At 30.8% G+C, this 9,856-nt stretch overlaps 1 long non-coding RNA gene across 1 annotated transcript; it reads left to right on the top strand.

Annotated features, from left to right (window-relative positions):
• Window positions 1-1,895: 1,895 nt before the first annotated feature.
• LOC126550134 (uncharacterized) lies at window positions 1,896-3,345 on the top strand. The gene is made up of 3 exons (XR_007604180.1): window positions 1,896-2,045; window positions 2,681-2,839; window positions 2,963-3,345. It is a non-coding gene; the product is annotated as an uncharacterized LOC126550134 (long non-coding RNA).
• Window positions 3,346-9,856: the final 6,511 nt, after the last annotated feature.

Here is a 9,856-nt window from a genome sequence, read left to right as displayed (position 1 = left end):
GGAGTGATGAATGTATTGATTTTACAATGATGTGTGTTTTATTTTGGGTCTGTGTACAGCGTATAACTAATCGAAATAATGCTTGAATTTCAAACTTTGGGGTGGTTTCCGATGGAAAAATGAATACTATTGGTGCATTATAGGTCAAAAGTAAACATTTTCCAACAGCTTTCAACAAAACAAAATAAAGTAACAGAAAAACGGGAATTTTTACGCAAAACCAGTTTTCGACTAAATCGATTATTTATATGGATATAACTCAATAACTAATCACTGTGAATACTTAAAATTTTCACCAAATGTTTATATTAGTGTTTTCACCAACCACTGGAAATTATATTCTAGGCTGACAAATCATCTTCGTTTAGAATCGTTTTTCTTGTATAACGATACCTATCATTGGATTCAAATTTAACACTCCTATAATATATAAAAGTGATCCACACGGCACCTAATGCGTATAGCAGAGCGGTACCCACTTATTTTTATTTTTAGTCAAAATGTTATACTTAAAGAAAACGACGCCGTGCAAACGGAAAACTCGTTATTTGTATATAATTGTATACAAATACTTATAATAAGTAGGTATTATAAACTTAAAAGTTATAATACTTGTGTTCTATTTTTCGTTTTTGTCCCGTCCAACTCGTAATACTATTAAATGTCTATTTGAAAAGAAAAAAAATACAATCGATTCAATATACGTAAACAATTTTTTAAAATATTATTTTGAGTTATGAGTTTATGACCAATTGAATGATGCATAATGTAGTATCGTATACAGTTATGCACAGTTTAATGCGTTTGCGCGTCAAATCGATTTATAAAACACGCGTGTAGACGAATACGGCGAGAAATAATAATAATATTATATATTATACTATATGATAATCTTATACACTATTACATGGCGCAATAGGTCAAACGCGTTGAACTGTGCAGTGTTACGCAGACCAATAAAGGCGTTGAAATGCAATATAATAATATTGTAATATTGTACTTACGGCCGATAAAAAATGTGACCGTATGGAAGAAAACAATGTGTGTTGTTCGGACTGCGAGTTTTTTTTTTTACAGTATTATGCATGCGATAAAAATGAAAAGCCCATATAAGTATAATGTATATATTATAATTAATTCGATACACGGAAAATGATAATAATTATTTAATACATAATATAATAATATATTATATATAGTTTCAAACATAGCTAGTTGAAAGTCATGCTATATAGAAGAAGAGATACAATTTTAAGACACGTTATAATAATATAATAATATAGTAACTAATATTCCGATTCGTCCAAACGAATAAAAAACACATAATTATAATCAACTTATTATAAATTATTATTATATTGTACCTATATTACATTATACTTGGCAATAAACATAATACAGTTAATATCGTTATTTTATTATAGACGTACGCCGTATAAACATTGTTTAATAAAGATAAAAAACAAAACTATAGTTTTCCTGAATATGGTATTATTCTCTAAGAAATAATTTTTTTTATAGTTTTGTGGTTTGAAAAATTGTATAATAATAATATTAAAAAAAGCTACATATAATGATATTTGTAGTTAATTTTACATGATAAATAAGATAAATAAGAGATACATGGTATTGGTTTTGAGTCAGGCAGGACTTAAGACAGTCGTTTGTATTTATATAGTTCACTAAATTTGTAAAGTGACTAAGTGCGAATACTGCTATAACTTTATAACACTATACATACGAAATCGGAGAATGGTTTATCATAATATGAGACACCTGACACGTCATATTATTTTACAATACGTGGTTTTACTTGTATAAATATCTTATACAAGTGAAGTATACTTCATAAAACACTTAATTGTTACTGTCGTTGAAACAGTTTAATAATATAGATTTTTTAATAGTTTTAATAAGTTCAGTAGTGCGTTTGACTATAGTCATAATGACGTATATGCATGCCGCGACATTATATATGAGCTTAAACTCATCAAACGACTTTATTCGGACGTGACATTGACAGAAGCGTTCGTCATATTATATGGGTAATATAACTTAGTACAAAATAAAACATATTTATTTGCAATAAATTGCTCGCTCGTAGGTACCTATAATATAAAATTCTGCAGCAGACATTTATCAATGTGTAATAATACAATAATAATATTATATAGACTCAAAATTTAAAATAACACTATTACTTGGTATCTCGATGAATAAAGAGGACGCCATAATATGCATCTTTTGCGTAGAACATATTACTGTATTGAGATTAAACAATATGATATATTTTCATCAAATTCCACACACTTACATATAGGAAAAGAGAAAATTTTAAATTTCCGGCACCACAGACCAAATCCGCTCAATCATCAATCAAGACCTAACGAATCTATATAATTTCGCCATCACCAAAATATAATAATATATTTTACAATCACCTTCGATTTTTACTGAACGAAACTTTAATGAATCAAATTCTAACCGTTCAACATTATCGTATTTATATTCATTTTTGTATGTAATTCATATTATTGTGATGTATACCTTTCTAATAATATATAATTATGATGTAAGTCTCTCAATGACCACTGCAGCTTCCGAAAGTTGTTAAAAACAAAAATAATAATAATAATAAAATTACGTTAGAATAATAATTTTGTATCCTATACATGCGTAGATATCATATCGATGCCTAGCACTCTCTATAGCTGCTGTGGAACAAAAATATGCGCGCGTTGGCCGGCTTTAATTTTAATTGGGTTTCAGACACGCCAGAAAAATAAGATGAGTTGGCAAAAATATCATTATTATATTATTATTACTATCGGGTCCGCAGGTACGAAAAACAAAAAAAAACTATTATACAAAAGCTATACGGCAGTATGTCGTGTGCACGTTGTATATATGTATATATTATTAGATGTATTATAATTCATAATTTATATATATCTATGTATAGGCGACCACCAATGGACGCGCGTTGGAGGCCCAAGTCCATACCGGTAAACGCATTGAGAAGAGCTATATTAGTACAATGAGGGGCGATCTCAATGACCACAGAGACAATGGGCGAGACTGGAGAGATCAGAGTGTAAAAATATAATGTAAATGTATATATATACACGAGATGATAATATATACGCTCGAGAAAGAAAAAGAAAAAAAACAAAAACAATAGCCCACCAAAGCGTCATAAAAACTAATCTCTTGGTCAGGGTCGTTAATCATCATTGTCCAAGTGCGTTTTGACACCATAATTTTATCGAAATAATCACAATAATAATATTGGCCTATAATTGTATTATTAATATATTATTATAGGTTTATTTTTTTATTATTCTATATGGTTATTAGTGTTATAACAAATTTATTTATAGTGTAGTGAATTTGTCGTCTCGACATAATATGTGCAGCATCGTATGAGGTAATCCCTGCTTGACTAATAATATACGTATACCTACTCATTGTTTAAATTATTTTTATCGTTTTTTTTTTAGTCTTATAAGTATTATATGATATTATATATGAAAAAAAATATAACTTATTTTTACTGTTACCGTTCTCTGATTTTTTACAATAGTTTCATGACAACTAATATCTTTAATGTCATAATATTCAGAACCATAATACTTTTTTTTGAATAATTATATTAAAATAACGAATATTAAGTAAACAGATTTATCTACTAGGTATAATCCTTGTTCAAACTTTAAGTGAGCAGAGAATGTATACTACAACTTTGATGGAATCCTGTCTATTATTTTACTAAACTTTAAATACAATTATTAGGTTAGTAATAAAAAAAAACTATTAATTCAAATATTTAATGTTCAGAAAAATACCTTTCTGGTTCAAACAATAAAATTTAAAATAAATAAGTTGTCTTTAACAATGATCAATACCTAAAAGTTCTATGATAAATAAAATCGTACAAAATAAAAATTGTTTTTAAAAAACCGTTCCTATATATAGATAGATATACTTAAAACAACGTAAAATATTTTATTCGAAACAGAAAATATTTATTGATTTAGCAGGTTAAATAAATAATGAATCTGCATCACCCTGCTATATTTCTGTATATTTATACAAAGTATTACACGTAATTATGATATACCTGCAATACAACATAATAATTATACCTACCTATTATACCGCGGTAACATATATAGTTAAACAATACCTAATTTATATAATCTATATTATAACAACCGCGCTCGCGCAAATCCGTTTCAGTTTATCCCACACACACACTTTATAATACATGAAGCAGGTACCTTAACTGAAATATAATGTACTTTAATGTATACAGTTGTTTTTTTTCACGGTTTTTTTTTTTTTTTAATTTTTTTGTACCCCGCGCCGGTACAGTATATTATAATATACTGTTTTGACGTGTATGCGGTAGCGCATACGGTACACATTTTCGACGAGAAAAAAAAATTTACATCCGGTGTGACTCGTGAGCACACACAAGCACACACATGCCTGCGCATTTTTAAGGACCGCCCGCGTAAATCAAGTCGCACCGTGTACGCGCACATCTCACCGACGATAAGTAGCTATTACAATAATTTTATGTGACGAGACGGCGACTGCGATTTTATTTTTTATTTTCTCAAAACGATAAGCCATACGTATCTAATATTATATATTATTATATAGGTGAACTACATATTTTTTATATACATTACGATAACAATAATAATTGCAGTGTGTACATTATTATTCGTCGCGCGTGCGACGATGATGAGGTGAAATCGCGTTTTATCGAACTGTTATATATTATTATAACTATATTAAGATACATTATTGTACTTATCGCTGGTATACGCGTATTCACCTGTGTGTGCGCGCTACGGATTGGCTGCTGCCGGAAATTAGACTTTCGCGAGATTTCGTTTTCTATTTTAATTATAATTATTATTATTTAGACCGTCGTAGTACCTAAGGTAAATAATATACAATATCATATACATTATACATATATACTAAAGTCACAGTTAGCTATATACGCGTAGAACAAAATCGTATATAGCTATATATTATATACGTTCGTTGTGTCGGTTAGTCGTTACCACGGTTACCGACAATATTAGCCGGTATATTATAGCAGGTATACCTATTATGTGTAACATCATTGTTGGTTTCTTTTGCTCAATCCCCGATGCCGGGCGAGGGGAGTGAGGACAAGGGCTTCCTGCACGAAACTTTATTACAAATGTTCCTTGGATTTATTGCTATTCGCGAGTTGAGTAGGTATATATATATAATATATATTATAATGAAGGTCTTTCTCCTCTACCCTCTTCAACTTTTATAAACACGATGTTTGCGCCGCGGCATTTAATTGTTTACGAATTACTAATGTTTAATACGCATTAGTCCGAAGGGTAAACTAAAAAACTTTTGACACTATATATTAGTATATAAATATTACAAAATAATTATTGAATCTAATAATGATATAATAATGCAGTGTTAGTATAACCAAAACTAACTGACCAGAAAAACTGTTATTCTGGCCGTTACCTGCACAAATTAACTTATATACTTTGGTGCTTTAAATACATTTTAAGGTGATTCTTGGTACACGCATCTCGTTAAAAACTGCAGGTTGTTGTCCCTCTTTTTCATCATCGAGTCCCATTGTACATAACCCAATAAAGGAAAACTATTTTTGTATTGTATAATACAAAATATATAAATCCATTTCCTACCGAATTTTTAATTTACAATATTCCAATATTATAAAATAGTGAAAAAATTAGATTTAATTTTAATCCTTATATTGTTAATAGATTATATACTATACCTACATATATAGTAGGTATACTTAACAAACGGCGATAATTATAGGTATAGACTCCTTAAGTTTAAGATATTGCATAACATATTAGGTACTGTATTGGATTTTTAGTAGTCAATCATGCCACACGGGTTTTTTGTTTGATATTACAGTAAAATACATTATGATATTATATATTATATGTGCTATATAGCTATCTTTTGCTGTAATATACTCTGTATACGTCATTTTAATGACAACCTGACATTTTGTAGGTACCTACTGTATATATTGACCATGTTGTATTCGATTGTTAGTCAATAATGATAATATGTTATAATAAATCATATAGTATATAAATTAATATAATACAATATGACCCATACTCACACATATTAACATATTAAAAGCGGATTATGCAATAACGTGCAGTCTATACATTTTTGACTTATTTAAATTGCGTAGGTACCAGGAAGTTTACACGTTTGTTATCGCTGGGTATATAATAATATAATATATATATATACCTATGTATATATGAGTATACATAGTGTAAAAGCCTTTTTGTATTGCTATTTGTTTGTTGTCTCTAACCGTTTATCGACTACGACAAATTATATTTTGTTTGCCGTAACGTGCGCTGCCTGCCTATACGTAAATGTATTGTACTATATTATGTATATATATATATATATACATCCGTAGTTCTGTACCTATTGTGTATACTTACAATACATGCAAATATAATGCGACCACCACGGTCGCCGGCAGACGTTTTATTTTATTATTATTATATTGTTCGCACGCGATTAGATACGAATTCAAACATTTCTAATCGACATTTATTTACCGAACGATGCAATAAAATAATAGTAAATACCTAACTCGTAGAAAAAAATTGTCCAATACATTATTATGTGTATGTAGGTCATAAAAAGTATATGTGCATAAAGTTTATGCACGAACAAATTTAACACTTTTTTTTACACTCCCGTTTTTTCGAATAACAATTTTATACTTATAGTACTATACCTATATATGCATCGATCACTTGATACTTGTTTAAGTATTAAATAATAACGTAGGTACTTATTGAATCGGTAAACGAGTAACAGCAGTAAAAAAAATAATTACAATTGACAAAAGTTAAAATAATTCACAATAATATCTCAAAAATAAAAATTATTTGATCGCACGTATTATGTATATATACTTATACATATAACTATATAAGTAAGTTATAAATATGATTATGCATATCATGTGCCTTTATATTTAACTATACCTACCTGCAATAATACAGATGCTGTTTAAGATTTTTATCATTTTTCCATTTTTTTATTATACAATTAGGTACATCACGTACGGATAACTACACGTACACATTATTTAATAATCGGTAAAAAAATAAAATTGAAAACTGATAAAAATATTTTGCACAACTTTTAAAAGTGCGTTTATAGCCGCTGGGCCCAAATTTCAGTTTTCAAAATGCACACAAAAATTATCGTGAACCCAATTTACCTATATAGGCTTATGAAAATGTAATATGCATATTAGGTAAACCTAACCTTAGGTAAATGCAGGTACGCATAGCAGTATGTTCAAATAATGTATATTTTTTTGATAACTAATAAATAATAATAATATACCTATTATATAACATCGTTAATATTATGTTTTTATAATAAATTTTAAATGGTTTCATAAAGTAACGTACATCTAATAGTCTATAAAATTAAATTATATTTTAATTTAAATTAATCGCATTGTATATAAAATGGGTAATGTAATAAAAATTATTATTGAATTCAATAATATATCATTTCTGAGCGGTGGATTCATATTTCTAAAAGTAATTTATAATTATTTATTAATTTATATAAAATACTTAAAAAATTTATTTTTTTTTTTTTTGTAGGATTACAGAAAGTGAAACAAGTTTTTTCTGAAAACATATCATGTAGATTATTGTAGATAGATACCTACATATTATATAATTATATAAAATATTTATTACTCAATAATATTGTGTGACGTGCATCACCCCAGCCCCACCCATTTGGAATTTTTAAAAAATTTATTTACCAATATTTAGTATGTAATTTGTATGAATTTGTATGACAACTTTCAAAATTTGTGCGGCCTTGATTTTCTCGTTATCAACCAAAAACAATGGGTGGGGCTGGGGTGATGTGATTTCAGCCCCACCCAAGGTTAACATTAAATAATTCATACTCTAACCTACACCATAATTTAGTACGTAATTTGTATGAATTTGTACGACCGTTTTCAAAATTTGTACGATCTTCGTTCGCCGGAAATCGCAAGAACTTAAAAACCGGCGTCACCCCAGCCCCACCCCGCGGACAAATTTTAGCGTTTTCGAATTTTTTCCAGTCCTATGTTTTAGTACGTAATTTGTATGAATTTGTACGACCGTTTTCAAAATTTGTACGATCTTCGTTCGCCGGAAATCGCAAGAACTTAAAAACCGGCGTCACCCCAGCCCCACCCCGCGGACAAATTTTAGCGTTTTCGAATTTTTTCCAGTCCTATGTTTTAGTACGTAATTTGTATGAATTTGTACGACCGTTTTCAAAATTTGTACGATCTTCGTTCGCCGGAAATCGCAAGAACTTAAAAACCGGCGTCACCCCAGCCCCACCCCGCGGACAAATTTTAGCGTTTTCGAATTTTTTCCAGTCCTATGTTTTAGTACGTAATTTGTATGAATTTGTACGACCGTTTTCAAAATTTGTACGATCTTCGTTCGCCGGAAATCGCAAGAACTTAAAAACCGGCGTCACCCCAGCCCCACCCCGCGGACAAATTTTAGCGTTTTCGAATTTTTTCCAGTCCTATGTTTTAGTACGTAATTTGTATGAATTTGTACGACCGTTTTCAAAATTTGTACGATCTCGTTCGCCGGAAATCGCAAGAACTTAAAAACCGCGTCACCCCCCAGCCCCACCCCCGCGGACAAATTTTAGCGTTTTCGAATTTTTTCCAGTCCTATGTTTTAGTACGTAATTTGTATGAATTTGTACGACCGTTTTCAAAATTTGTACGATCTTCGTTCGCCGGAAATCGCAAGAACTTAAAAACCGGCGTCACCCCAGCCCCCCCACCGCGGACAAATTTTAGCGTTTTCGAATTTTTTCCAGTCCTATGTTTTAGTACGTAATTTGTATGAATTTGTACGACCGTTTTCAAAATTTGTACGATCTTCGTTCGCCGGAAATCGCAAGAACTTAAAAACGGCGTCACCCCAGCCCCACCCCGCGGACAAATTTTAGCGTTTTCGAATTTTTTCCAGTCCTATGTTTTAGTACGTAATTTGTATGAATTTGTACGACCGTTTTCAAAATTTGTACGATCTTCGTTCGCCGGAAATCGCAAGAACTTAAAAACCGGCGTCACCCCAGCCCCACCCCGCGGACAAATTTTAGCGTTTTCGAATTTTTTCCAGTCCTATGTTTTAGTACGTAATTTGTATGAATTTGTACGACCGTTTTCAAAATTTGTACGATCTTCGTTCGCCGGAAATCGCAAGAACTTAAAAACCGGCGTCACCCCAGCCCCACCCCGCGGACAAATTTTAGCGTTTTCGAATTTTTTCCAGTCCTATGTTTTAGTACGTAATTTGTATGAATTTGTACGACCGTTTTCAAAATTTGTACGATCTTCGTTCGCCGGAAATCGCAAGAACTTAAAAACCGGCGTCACCCCAGCCCCACCCCGCGGACAAATTTTAGCGTTTTCGAATTTTTTCCAGTCCTATGTTTTAGTACGTAATTTGTATGAATTTGTACGACCGTTTTCAAAATTTGTACGATCTTCGTTCGCCGGAAATCGCAAGAACTTAAAAACCGGCGTCACCCCAGCCCCACCCCGCGGACAAATTTTAGCGTTTTCGAATTTTTTCCAGTCCTATGTTTTAGTACGTAATTTGTATGAATTTGTACGACCGTTTTCAAAATTTGTACGATCTTCGTTCGCCGGAAATCGCAAGAACTTAAAAACTGCCTACCTGTTAATATACTAGATAATAGATTGCCTACC

This window comes from Aphis gossypii, chromosome 2 (assembly GCF_020184175.1).
Source record: "Aphis gossypii isolate Hap1 chromosome 2, ASM2018417v2, whole genome shotgun sequence".
Taxonomy (NCBI): domain Eukaryota; kingdom Metazoa; phylum Arthropoda; class Insecta; order Hemiptera; family Aphididae; genus Aphis; species Aphis gossypii.
Note: the sequence above shows the minus strand (reverse complement) of the source record. Positions and strands in the feature narration are given on the sequence as shown.